Consider the following 13,563-nt stretch of genomic DNA (forward strand, 5'->3'; position numbering starts at 1 on the left):
GTTTTATTCGATATAATGTCCGAATTAATGATTATTTCTATCTCATATGAACTAGAGGACCCTCTATACGTGTGATATACAAGTCATATTTCATAACAGTTTTTGCATTTGTATAAAACACGAATGATCAGATTCACATCTTCTCAATATGACTTTAAAAATACAACTTGTTATTAGCCGATACTGCATTTCAATGGAGACGCGACACATAATTTGACAATACCACACATTTATTTTGTAGACAGTTAACGAAAATAACAAATAACGTATAAAATTGTTATACAATCATATCGATAAGAAAATTTAAAAAACGTAGAAAACAGGCTTAATTTCGAAATCTATACATCATAAAAATGTTCTATGCACAAAGTGAATACTCAATCTGTTTTCAACTTTTACAACATAAAATATCGTTGGATTTTCAATTTTTCATACTAAATGTTACCCTTTTTAAAGGGGAAAAAATCAAGACTAAACAATGAATGTAAATTGATGTATCTTTATTATTTCAGTTTGTTTTATAATACATTAAATCTTTATATTTATATTATTTAGAGGTCACTGAACCATTCAAGAATAACTTTCGAAAATGTGTTAATGGGTTTTTTTTCTAAACAAGAACAACGAAATGTAGGAATAGGTTTTAAGAATGAGTGCAAAGATTTCTATAATTTTGTTAATATTTCCTTAATTTACCAAAAAGAAAAAGACAAGAGACATGAACTTCAGCTAACACAGACCCGCCTTTTTTGTCGACAGACATTAACCTAACCAACCATTACAAAGGTGTCACTGTTAAACATATGAGAAAAGTCATTCTCTGTTAAACATGACGAACTGCGGAACAGTAATTGTAACGTTTTATCCAGTTTCTTTGTTCACAAAAATAACCTTTACGGTGAAATATTTCAGAAATAAAAACGGAATTGTATCAATTCGATAACAATGATAGGTAGTCATCACACGTTTTTGAAAAATAATTTTGTCAATGATAGATCTAGAATTTATCTACATCATGTGGATACAAAATAAAGACTTAGTGGCGATCAGATGCCATAACGCTCTGAGAAAACTAAAAAAGTGCACATTGTCTCTACATAAAAGTTCCAGTCTTTAGATCAAGAACTATTCCAAAACTCTGGTTATTCCAACATTAGTTAGCCCTCTATGTATTCACAAGAACCAGATTCAATTCCATGACAGATTATGATAGGTTTTCGATCGCATGACAGATTGTGATAGGTTTTCACACACTACACATGTCGTCAGCACAACAAATGTCGTCAGCACAACACATGTCGTCAGCACAACACATGGCATCAGCACAACAAATGTCGTCAGCACAACACATGTCGTCAGCACAACACATGACATCAGCACAACAAATGTCGTCAGCACAACACCTGCCGTCAGCACAACACGTCGTCAGCACAACACATGTCTTCAGCACAGTATAACTCTAATAGATGTAATGAGTACAATCGTTGTCAGAAAATAAATTTGAAGTTTTTCATAGCAAGATAATATCAGAATATAAATATTTAAGTTTACGTTAGGAGTAATGCATGTTGAAGGAAACGCAAAATACAAAATTCAAACTAGTTACCAATTAATTTGTCTGTATGTTACGTATCAAATGCAGTCACAAGAATAAGCCATATTTCTCCGCTTTGCTACTTTGCTTTATGATGAGAGAATAAAGACTTTAACACTGTTCATTAACATAAATATAGCTCTAAATTAACTAAAATAGGTTTAACCCTTTCTCTACCGGCACATTTTAGAGGTTTTTAAAGACAACTAAAACATCCAAATGATTTTAATATCGAATCTAGTGGTTTCCTAAATAATCACATCAAGTTACAACTATATCTTGTTAAAATTACCAAATTACAAAACTTAGAGAAGGTGAAATAAATTTCAGTAAAACATAGATAGGGGTCTCGGTGCTGAGTAGATGCCGCCCTTTAATGCAATTTATGTAATAAATGATTTTATGCTGACAACTGTACGTACCATATGATTGTTTACCCATGGTGAACCTCAATTATTTACCAATACAGAACCCCGTATGTTACCCCTTAGCGATACTTCATTTTGATTGGCTAAAAGATAGCGTCCCTTTTGTGAAAGATAATCCTGATAGAAGTCTAAGATCACAGAGAATATTTTTATTGCAAAAGTTTTGTTTTAGCCGATTTATTACGGTTTAAGAGTTGCTGCATCGTTGTTGGATTGTTGTTAAATATTAACAATATAACTTCTTATTTGTTAGTCCCATATACATGTTACCTTGATTATTATTTGTTTTCTTGACTTACATGGAATGCCAGTAATAGATATGTATTTTATATGTGTAAAGTTTACTTCGGTCTGTCAGTTTTTCTGGAAAAATTCAGGGTAATTGTAAATTTAAGTATGTCCATTGTCTAAAGAGAAAGTAAGCTTTTGTATATTTATGTTTTGAATTGCTCGAGTGCAATTTTGTTATTTGTTTTGTATTTGCTTTATTCACATGTGTATTGGATAGTTACATGTAGTCCTATGAATATTTTTTGGTAGTTATTTTTTCTATTTGTTCCAATTACATGTTTGAATTGTTGATCAAGATTTATTTGATCAATAAATTTCTTTTCAACATACATAGAGTTTTTGTTGTAAAGTAAGGAGGAGGCATAAAAACTTTTATCAGATTCAAGACGCCATGTGCGAATCATTCAGGATTGATTGATTACGGTTTTACGCCGTTTTTGACAATATTATAGCTACTTTAGGGCAGTTAACTAATTGAAATGTTTGGTTTTTAGTGAGTTTTCCTGACGACCCTCAGTGAATCTACTCTTTTTTCGAATAGCATGCAGGAAAGTACATGACATTCAATATTTTCAGTATTCTAATTCTAATCATGGATTTGTCATATATATAAATATGATAAAGAATGCGTTCTATTAATGCTATTTTTGACACATGCCAGAGTATGGTTCTGCAGATACAAGGGGTTGCTGATTTAATACTTTTGGTATAGAAGATAATTTACCAAATTCAAAACGGATTATGAAGGATTCTTTTTAAAGAATTCATATATGATTTGTAAATCGAGGAAAAGGACTAAACTAAATCTTTTTATAACAAGCGTATATCCAATCCTAAGTCTATCCCTATTCCCGATAGCCCGTCTGTCCTATGACTGAACTGTAACCGCATCCCCGCTCCTAACTTGAATGTGACCCTCAACTCTTGAAACATCATCTAAACGCTTAACTTGAATGTGACCCACAACCCTTGAAACATCATCTAAACGTTTAACTTGAATGTGACCCACAACTCTTGAAACATCATCTAAACGCTTAACTTGAATGTGACCCACAACTCTTGAAACATCATCTAAACGTTTAACTTGAATGTGGCCCTCAACTCTTGAAACATCATCTAAACGCTTAACTTGAATGTGGCCCTCAACTCTTGAAACATCATCTAAACGCTTAACATGAACTGTGACACTCAGCTCTCCTAACGCTTAACTTGTCCACAGTCACTACCCATGTTAAACATCTTAGGTTTGACGTTGGGGTGGAGAATTGAACCAGGACCCCCAAGGGAGCGCTCTAATTAGTGGGCTACAACGACCGGTTGAATTACCTGTAAAATATTTCCATCGGTACGTTTATACGTACTATACATTTTCTGAAATGGAACTATTTTTGGGAAAAAACTGTTTTGTCGTTAGAACAAGGACATTAACCATAATTACTTCACATTTTTGGTGCATAAAACACTACTGTTACAATGAGAGACCCGGTTTCTTTTTTACTTGCATGGGTTTGATGAATTTGTGCTATTTATCTTAATATTTTGCAAGCGACTTCCTTAATTAAGAGAGTATTAACGTATGTTTTACAGGCTTTGGTGTCAAACTAGCACAGATATCACCATCACTTCCTCACAATATGGGTAGGGAAATTAATTTGCAATTGTATTCAAATTTTATGACCCCGTGACTTTATTTGGGATTTTTGTCCTGTCTTGTGTGTCAATATTGACCATAATCTAATAAGAGATTTTGAAAGAAAATTGATGTATTCTTTCTGACAGAGCCCTTGCAATGTGCTGTGTTGTAAGTCTTGCTACTTGGACATTGACCTACGGCCAACAACGAGGAAGAATGTTTTAAAGTTACATTTTGCGGTGTAATCTAATGGCACAGTCGTAACAGTGATGTAATACCATAACATGTGCTATCATCGGAGCGTCATATTTCACAAACATAGCTGTGGAGAGAACGATGCACAAACTAAATACTGTCATTAAAATATTAATATCATGACGCCCCTTCCTCAGGACAAACGAAAAGGATCAAATAAGATGGCTAAAGATATACAATATAAAAAAGGAAAAACCCACAAGCACTAAGACTGCACTAAATCTACACACGTATTTACATTGCAAATTATGTGTTTATTGTTTTTGACTTCATAATCAATGTTTTGTAGAGAGCGAATTAGGACATGCTGTATTCGTCCAATGGACTGACCCTCTAGTGCTTTTTTGTATATCCTTTCGCCATCTGTGTAAACCTTTGTCCTTAGGAAGGACGGGTCGTCCCGAAAATTTGACGATCTAATTGTTCGTATCGTTAGTCATTTTAGAGCTTTGTAAATCTTTTGTATTTGACCTTGTATCCACGTTGTGGATCCGAGACTTATAGGTATTGGGTGTTACTGGCACTCAGTGCTTTTTATATACATGTATATGATACACACACACACACACACACACACACACACACACACACACACACACACACACACACGCACACACATCAGAATGTCGTTTGAGTATACTCAATCAGCATTGGGATTTTCATACTGCCGTTTGTGTAGATTTTTCTATGTTTATATCTGGATTTTATATATGAAAAGGTGAGGACAACGAACAGCAAATATAAGTACTGTAAGGAATACAAAATTAAGAGTTGGTCAAACACGAACCCCTGGATATACCATTTGGGAACAATTGCCTAGGAGGAGTTAAGTACCCCCTGTCGACCGGTCACACCCGCCATGAACCCTGTGTCTTGATCAAGTAAACGGAATAATTCGTAGTCAAAATCAGTGTGTCAAGAACGGCCTAACAATAGGTATGAAACCCGTCAGACAGCATTTGACCCAATGATACGTTGTATTGGCAAACTAGATCGTTATAATGACCATAGAATTTGCGAAATGCTGACTTTTATCGAGACTGTTGATACCCCTGTCACATCCATTTGTTTGTCAGTAGCTTGTCTCGATTTAAATACTGATCATACGTAGAACAAGCTTCTGTGTATCGAATCAGTTGAGAGATACACACCATGTGCAGGCGATGGTGGAATATTGCGACATAGATATGGAAAGTTGACGATGGAGAAGCTGAAATCATCCTGTTTGTCATAAAATTGGATTGTTAGTTTGCCTTTAGCATTTACTACATTTTCTCTTGTTGATGAAGGACTTGAATTAGTGGTACGGTATGTCCATACCTTAAAAATAGCCTGAAAATAATAAGCTAAGAGACATCATTACTGGTAGATTTAAAATGAGGGAGAAATTGAATGGTTACGAAATTACATTTGCACATCTGCCAAATTTGGATGGCCATCCTTTTTGAGAAGTTGTTTTGTGCCATATTGAGTGCTGCAATCCTTCTTATGATGTAAAAAGTGGAACCAATAGTATATAAGACAGCTCCCTTTAACATTTTCTTGATGCAGCTCTAATCGCGATTTCATAGTTTCGTAATTTGCCAGACGGGGACAGTTTAGCGGAAATAAGCTCAGTGTAATATAGGAACTTTATAGACAGCTGCTATCTCAACTTTGCTTTTACTATCCCTGTGAAAATGGTAGAAATTACTATGAAATGATTTAATTTCACTTGTAATTCGCAATTTGGTTGGTTTATTTAACTTTGTGAACATACATTCTGTCTTATAGGTGGTGTTAAGTCACGCCATATAATGTTCTAGGAATAATATCACTTTTGGCTCCTCTGTTTTCAATTGTTTGGAACGGTAATATTGTTTTACGTCATTTAAAAGTGATAATTTATTTAAAATTATGCATTAAATTATATTCAATGCGCTGTACGTGCTTAAATTCTAAGAAATGGAAGTATTTTCTACTCATTTTATGGGATATGAAATAAGTCGGGATTGTTTACACTCTTTTATAGACAATTTACTTCATATTGTGGAAATGAGCAGAAAATAATTTCATTTCTTACATGAATTATAGATTCAACGTAAAATTTGTATAACTAAACCTTTTCAACATTCTTTTTATAGATGTCATTAAACAGCCCCATAGGACGTCCTAGGAATGACGTCACTACTTGTTTGACTTTTCTGTTTCAGTTTTGTCGCTACGGTAACATTGCTCTACGTCATTTAAAATTCATGTTTTTTGTTTTAGAATTATTCATCAAATTACATAAATGTGTTTGACTAAATTGAATTATATGAAATGAAAGTGATTTCTACTACTCATTTTGTAAGGAAGTTGCATATGCAAGTTGGGACAGTTTTCGCATTTTCATAAACCGCAAAATGATACGTAATTTTCTCCAACTTTCTTTAGATAGATTGTGATCAAATACTTATAAACAATACGGGAAATACCTATATAAGTAGAAATTATTCTTACGTATTCTATGATAGATATGATGATATAATATGTATTACAATCATTTGGATTTCCCACCAAATACTGAGAGTTTTCCAATGAGTGATATTGCTATCTTTGGTAGAACCATTCATTAAAAAAATCCTTAATCAAGCACTGGAGATGATTGATATGATGATGAAAGAAAAGCGTACATAATAAATGGATTTTCCAATTTAAATTGAGAGTTTACATCAAACAAACTATTGAACGAATTATACATTGTGTGTACACGTTAAAAGAAGAAAGTTCAATATGCCTGTCCAGCTAATTTCTTATTACAGACTGAATTAATGTGTTTCAATTTTGCCCCAAACCACCTCTGAATCCAGTAGAATAGTGCGTAACACCTTTTATGTATTACAACACGTCTGATGTGGTGTAAATCAAAGGTGGATTCTAAAAAAAAAAATTCCAAAGAACTTTTAATAAACTTGACATAACAAAATTGTTCTAATATGAACAGCATCAATCATACGACTTTTTAACATCTTACACCACCATCAATCAAAGACGATCCCTTTTTACAGTAGACAGGAAAAGCTTCTTTTTCCAAAAAAAAAAAAAAAAAAAAGGGAATTCGGAAATATTCATAGGTAGTGATCATTTATCCAAAAAATACCTAAACACTACTTCGATTCTATACACAAGTATTTTGAAATTGATACTGAAAACTTGATAATATATATGGAGTGTTTGGAGATCAAATCTTCGTATACATTTCTGGATTTACCGCTGGACTTCTGGACTTGCGCTGTTCTATCAGCTGATACATTTTGTATTTTTAAGGCAAAATTCAATTAAAAACTTCTATGGAAGAGGTAGAAAACTCTTGCGAGGCCTCCAGCTCAATATGTAGATCCATCGACACCGTTTTATGCTGGTGGACACTTGTCATGCGATATATGTTCCTCCATGAACAAATTCTATGGTCATTATAACGAATAAGTTTGCCAATACAACCTGTCATTTGGTCAAATGCTGTCTAACGTGTTTCATACCAATTGTTAGACCGTTCTTTGCAGAGTGACTATGGATGATTTACTTGATCAAAATATAGGGCTCATGGTGGATGTGGCCGGTCGACAGGGGATGCTTACTCCTCCTAAGCACCTGACCCCACCTCTGGTGTGGTCATGGGTTTCTGTTTGCTCAACTATCTATTTTGTATTTCTTACAGGAGTTATGAAATTGATCGTTGTTCGTTATTCCCACCTTTTGATGTATTGACAATATTGACGTTTTTATATTTCTATTCGATATATCCAGTGAAGGTGAAAGAAAAGACACCACAGAGTTTTCCACGTCTGCTTTATATTTGGGTGTTTATTGAACATATATGTTGACGGAAAACCAACAGGTGAACTTTATCACAAACGGGATTACTTCAGCTTATCCATTACCATATTCCTATACATATATTTATATAGCAAAAATTAATTATAAATGCATATGGTGTTTAGATCACCCAACTGATTCGAGCATGTTCTGCATATATTCAATATCTAAACCGAAGCAAGCTGATGACAAATAAGTTAATGTTACAGGGGTGTCAACATTTTCTTTTAGCGTCAACATCTTGAAAATTCTATTATCCTTATAATGGTAGCATTTGCAAAAACAACTTGTCATTTGATAGAATGTTGTGTGGTGTGTTTCATATAAATTGTTTCTCCGTTCTGTACGTACTTTACGAAATAATTTTGACTACATATTACCCCGTTTTACTGATCAAGATAGGAGGCTCATGGTGGGTATAACCGATTAATGAAATGCTGCTCCTCTTGAGCGCCTGGTCCCATGTCTTTTTAGAGGCCCATGCTTGCCCTGTTTCTCATTTTATGTATATTGGTGGGATTTAGAGATTAATCACTGTACGTTATCTTAACTGGACTCTATCAAAGTATAAAATGAAATCGACCACAATACCTGACATTCTACTTTTCAAATCTTTTTCCTAACTCTGTTATCAAAATGTTAGGGATTAAACCACTCACCAATCCTAAGATTCGCTAACCAATCTTGGAAATTCTAGGTTTTCACTCACTTTTTGAAAACCATTGTTACCGGCCTGTGAAACAGATCTTTCTGCTGTCTTCAAGGATGTCTTCCTTCGAGCATTTTCAAAACTTATCATTTACTTTGTAGAGTTTCCCTAAATAATTATATTAAGTTTCAACTATATCATGTTAAAATTACAAAAACGCAAAAGTTTGAAAAGGTGAAATAAATCTCAGTAAAACACAGATAGGTTTCTTGGTGCCGATACTGTTGCGTAGATGCTGCCTTTTAAGACTTTAACAGATTCAGTACGCAAGGCTTGAGTTCTGCAGGAAAGTAGCTGAAATTTGATATGGATTTTCAATGTTTTCAGTTTCTAATTTTAAACAAGAATTTGCCCTTTATGTAACAAGGGATGAGTTCTATAGATTTGTTTTCCTTTTTAGAAAACTCCACAATACAAACCAAAGACATTTGGAAATTCTAGGTTTTCACATACTTTCTGAAAAACCATTGTTACCGGCCTGTGAAACAGATATTTCTGCTGACTTCAAGGACGTCTTCCTTCGAACATTTTCAAAACATATCATTTACTTTATAGAGGCAAAATATATGACATAGTTTGATTAGCGGTTAACCTCGTCTATTCCAACTGTCAACAATCTGACAGAATTGACGCAAGTATTGAATGATATTTGAAAAATGAATAATCACTTCTCGCTGATTTGCTGCCCGTATGTCATTTTTCGACATGAAGATACATAGTATTGCAGCGACTTGTTTTTAAAATGATTGGGTTACCCTCTCAAGGTTCTCTTCTTACATACGCTTCAGACGAAATCAACAAGACTTTCCTCAAGCATACATGAAAGGCGAACAGTGATTAATCTCAAACTGAAGGTGACAAATTAATTGTAGTGAGCCTTAATGAAGATGGTCTATTATCTCTGGGTCGAGACCTCTGCTGGTCGACTGTTAGTCTCCGAGGGTCTCTACAGCCCATTAGCTAAGTACTTCCTTACTAGCTTGAAAATGCATATGTATATTCAATTACTGTGATAAGATTTAGAAATTCCTTTCAAAATTAAGGATTATCTCCCTCATGCATAGCTCTGATCCTTAGACGAATTTGGCTCCAGTCTTTGGCCTCTGTTTTTCCTTTTAGCTCTTACAAGTTTAATGTTATTTCGGATTTCCAAAATTTCGGCTTGAGCATCACTAAAGAGACATTATTTGTCGAAATGCGCATCTGGTGCATCAAAATTGGTACCGTATACATTTAGAAGTTGCACTGCTTTCAAAATTACAAAAATGAAGAATTTGTCTTTGTCAGACAATGCAAGGCCAGATTAACACTATACCGAACACATTTACAACATCACCGTTATCCAAATGTGATAGTTCTCCATATTCTATTCTGATATTCAGATGGCAGCAAGATCAGTTAGGAACTCCATATATCTCTTCAGGGGGACTATATCAAAATCGATATCATGTACTTACAATTGCCATAAAAATAGCCCCAGCTATCTGTGAAATATTAAATAATTAAACACTGAAATTGTAAGAAATAAATTAGATTATTTAAAAATGGCTTCATGAATTTCACATTAAAACTAATCTTTACTCTATACTAACGGTTGTCAATCTGTTGACTTTAGTAGTGAAGAATATTCCATGAGGAATACTGAATTGAGAGGTGTGTAAACACGGATCCCAGGACACACAAGAGGTGGGACCAGATGTCTAGGAGAAGTAAACATTCCCTGCTCACCGGTCACATCCGATATGGGCCCTATATCTCGATCAGGTAAATGTCAACACAATGCCTTATGAACCGGTTGTCCAATTCTTCAAAAAGAAATTCTTTATATTTATTATCTGTTTTAGGTAATAAAAAGAAAGAAAATATAGTTTAAAAAACTCTTGCTGAATTGCGATTTCATATTAAAGAGAGACAGATTTTGGAAAATTTAGTCTTAATAGATTGCAAATTTTGCTTTGGGTATGAGATCAAAACGCACTACCACTTAAACGAAATCAATCTACTCTATGTTCTGTTTGGTATTTTGATAAAAACTTGCTGAATCTAGGTGAATCATTATATGAAATTAATTTTGTACAATGCAAAGGTGAAGAAATCGAACATTGATCAATCTCATAACTTCTATAAGCAATGCAAAATAGATAGTTGGGCAAACACGGATCCCAGAATATACAAGAAGTGGGATCAGATGCCTAGGAGGAGTAAGCATCCCCTGTCGACTAGTAACACCCTCCCTGAGCCGTATATCTTGATCAGGCAAACGGAGTAATCAGTAGTTAGAATCAATGTGCCAAGAACGGCCTAAAATCGGTATGAAACACGTCAGACACCAAAATGACCCAATATTAGGTGGTATTGGCAAACTTGATCGTTGTAACGACCATAGAATTTGCAAAATGCTGACTTTAAAGAATACCTGTTGAAATCCTTGTAACATCGAATTTTTGGTCAGTAACCTGCCTCGATTTAAAAACTGATCATACACAAAACAATATTTTGCGTATCGAATCAGTTGAGAGATATAAACACCATAGATAGGTGATAATGAAATACATGTATTGGCACATAAATATAGGAAATTGACAATGAATAAACTGAAGTCATCGGGTTTGTCATAAAGTCGAGTTGTTAGTTTGCCGTTAATATCTATTTTCAATAAAATAAGATACAATTTATCTAAAAAACGAAACAAATTGTTATTTTCCTAAAATTTAAAATGACTCAATATTCACCAAAACATTGTATCCATATGAAGTGAAATTTTAATACAAGGAATAACATTAAGGTTGTTCATAGCTAATTTGTTAGATCCCACTATTTTGCATTAATTAAGAGTAAATTTATTGGCATGATTCATTTATGCTGGCTGGTGACATCAGTGATTACTATGTAAAACCTTAAAGTTTACATCTGCAGAGGTTATGTTTAATGCTGAGTTTGTTTAAGGATTATTCTGTTTATCTGATCGAGACAAAGGGTTCACGGCAGGTGTTACTAGTAGATTAGGCATCTGATCTCACCTCTATTGTTTCTAAGAATTTGTGTTTGCCTCTGCTTTCGATGTACAATTGTATTCTTTATACCATACTTAGACGAATTTGACTCCACTTTTTTAAAGTTTTTGAATAAATTCTGTTTCATAAGAATATAAAAACCGGTCAGCTAACAAAGGAACACAATTCGTGTCCATGGGAATTCCAATAGACTGCGAAGATATTGTCAATGAGAAATCCAGCATATTTTTATAAATGTATTAAAATAAACTGGGGTTTTCTGTCTCCGTTAGAAGATTTCCTATTGAGGGCAGAAATTTGATTCATTAGTACAGTTTCCTTAATTCTGCTTAGAGAATATATAGCAGCAACTGAGACACGCCTCTTTTTCAGATGAAAATTTCATGGTGCATATTGTTAAAATCTCATCATGGTTGTAGAGAAGTTTTGTATAATAGAAATAATTACCCGATGAATGAAGGGTAATTTTGAAAGAAGTTATTCTATACTACTGATATGAAAATGAATACGCAAGATCGCGACTACTTTTTCCGTCTTGAATTTAAATTTTACTTTCCCCTTTTAAAGTCTCGCGAGACCCAGAGTATGCGAGAATTTGGGCATGTTGGTAAATAATACCAGTTCTGCAACTTTTGTCGTGATCGATTCACCTGATTTTAACAATGGTGCACTATCATTGCATTGCACTATACTCTGAGTAATGATTCAAGAAAGAAACAAAATACGCAGAAATATCCACAAATGATAGATTTTAATAGAAATTTGGTGGCTTTTTCCCCACTGCTGTCAGCCAGAAATTCCCAAAGCTGAGAAGAGCTTGCGTCAAAACATATATCTTCACGAGCTAAATTCAGGAGTTCATTTCCCCTGTATACAGACGTTTTTACACACCTTTCATTTAAAAATGCTTTTAATTGTGGAAAGCACGGGTTAAATCGTCTTCCGATGCCATGTTTGAATAAACAAAAAATGTCCAAGATCGACACGCTTTTCCGGACTTCTTTACAAGAGAGTTCCGCTAACTCGGTATTTACGATCTTGCGTATTGTCCTAATACTAGTAGCTATGAGATTGATCACTGTTCGCTTTCCTCACCTTTCACTGTCTGAATACTTATCTAAATACTTATCTATGAAAAACAAATAACAAATAAAACTTCATAATTCTTAAGTTAAAAAATATAGTTTTAATATCAATTATTATTCTATGATATAGAAATTGTTTTATTTGAGGTTTTGCTGTTTTTGCAAAAACAGAAAAATAATAATCTGGCATTCTTCACAGCGCCCACTTGCACAAAGATTAGGTAAGTTTACTTGACAGTTAACGCTTTTACTTGTCATATGCAATTTGAAAGGTTTAGAAATAGTGTAGATTGTATAACCTAACTTGGGATTGGGACACACCCCTTGACAACCAAAGTAGTGACATTTCGTTTTCAAATTAATATTTTTCGTGTCAGAAGATGTGGTGACACTTGTGTTAGATTATATCCGTAAATCTAGTCATAATAATCTTAGACAACATGAGTAACCATCATAAGTAAGATATCATTCCTAAAGAATGAGATTGGGAAGTTAGGACTGAAATGAAATACACACTCAAAATCATATGATATAGGGGATATATGTCACTTTGATGAAAAGGTGAAGATAATGAACAGGTATTTCCTGAGAAGTGAAGATAACGAACAGTGATCAATCTCATAACTCCTATAAAGGTGAAGAGAACGAACAGTGATCAATCTCATAACTCCTATAAAGGTGAAGATAACGAACAGTGATCAATCTCATAACTCCTAT

This window comes from Ostrea edulis, chromosome 6 (assembly GCF_947568905.1).
Source record: "Ostrea edulis chromosome 6, xbOstEdul1.1, whole genome shotgun sequence".
In the NCBI taxonomy this organism is placed as follows: domain Eukaryota; kingdom Metazoa; phylum Mollusca; class Bivalvia; order Ostreida; family Ostreidae; genus Ostrea; species Ostrea edulis.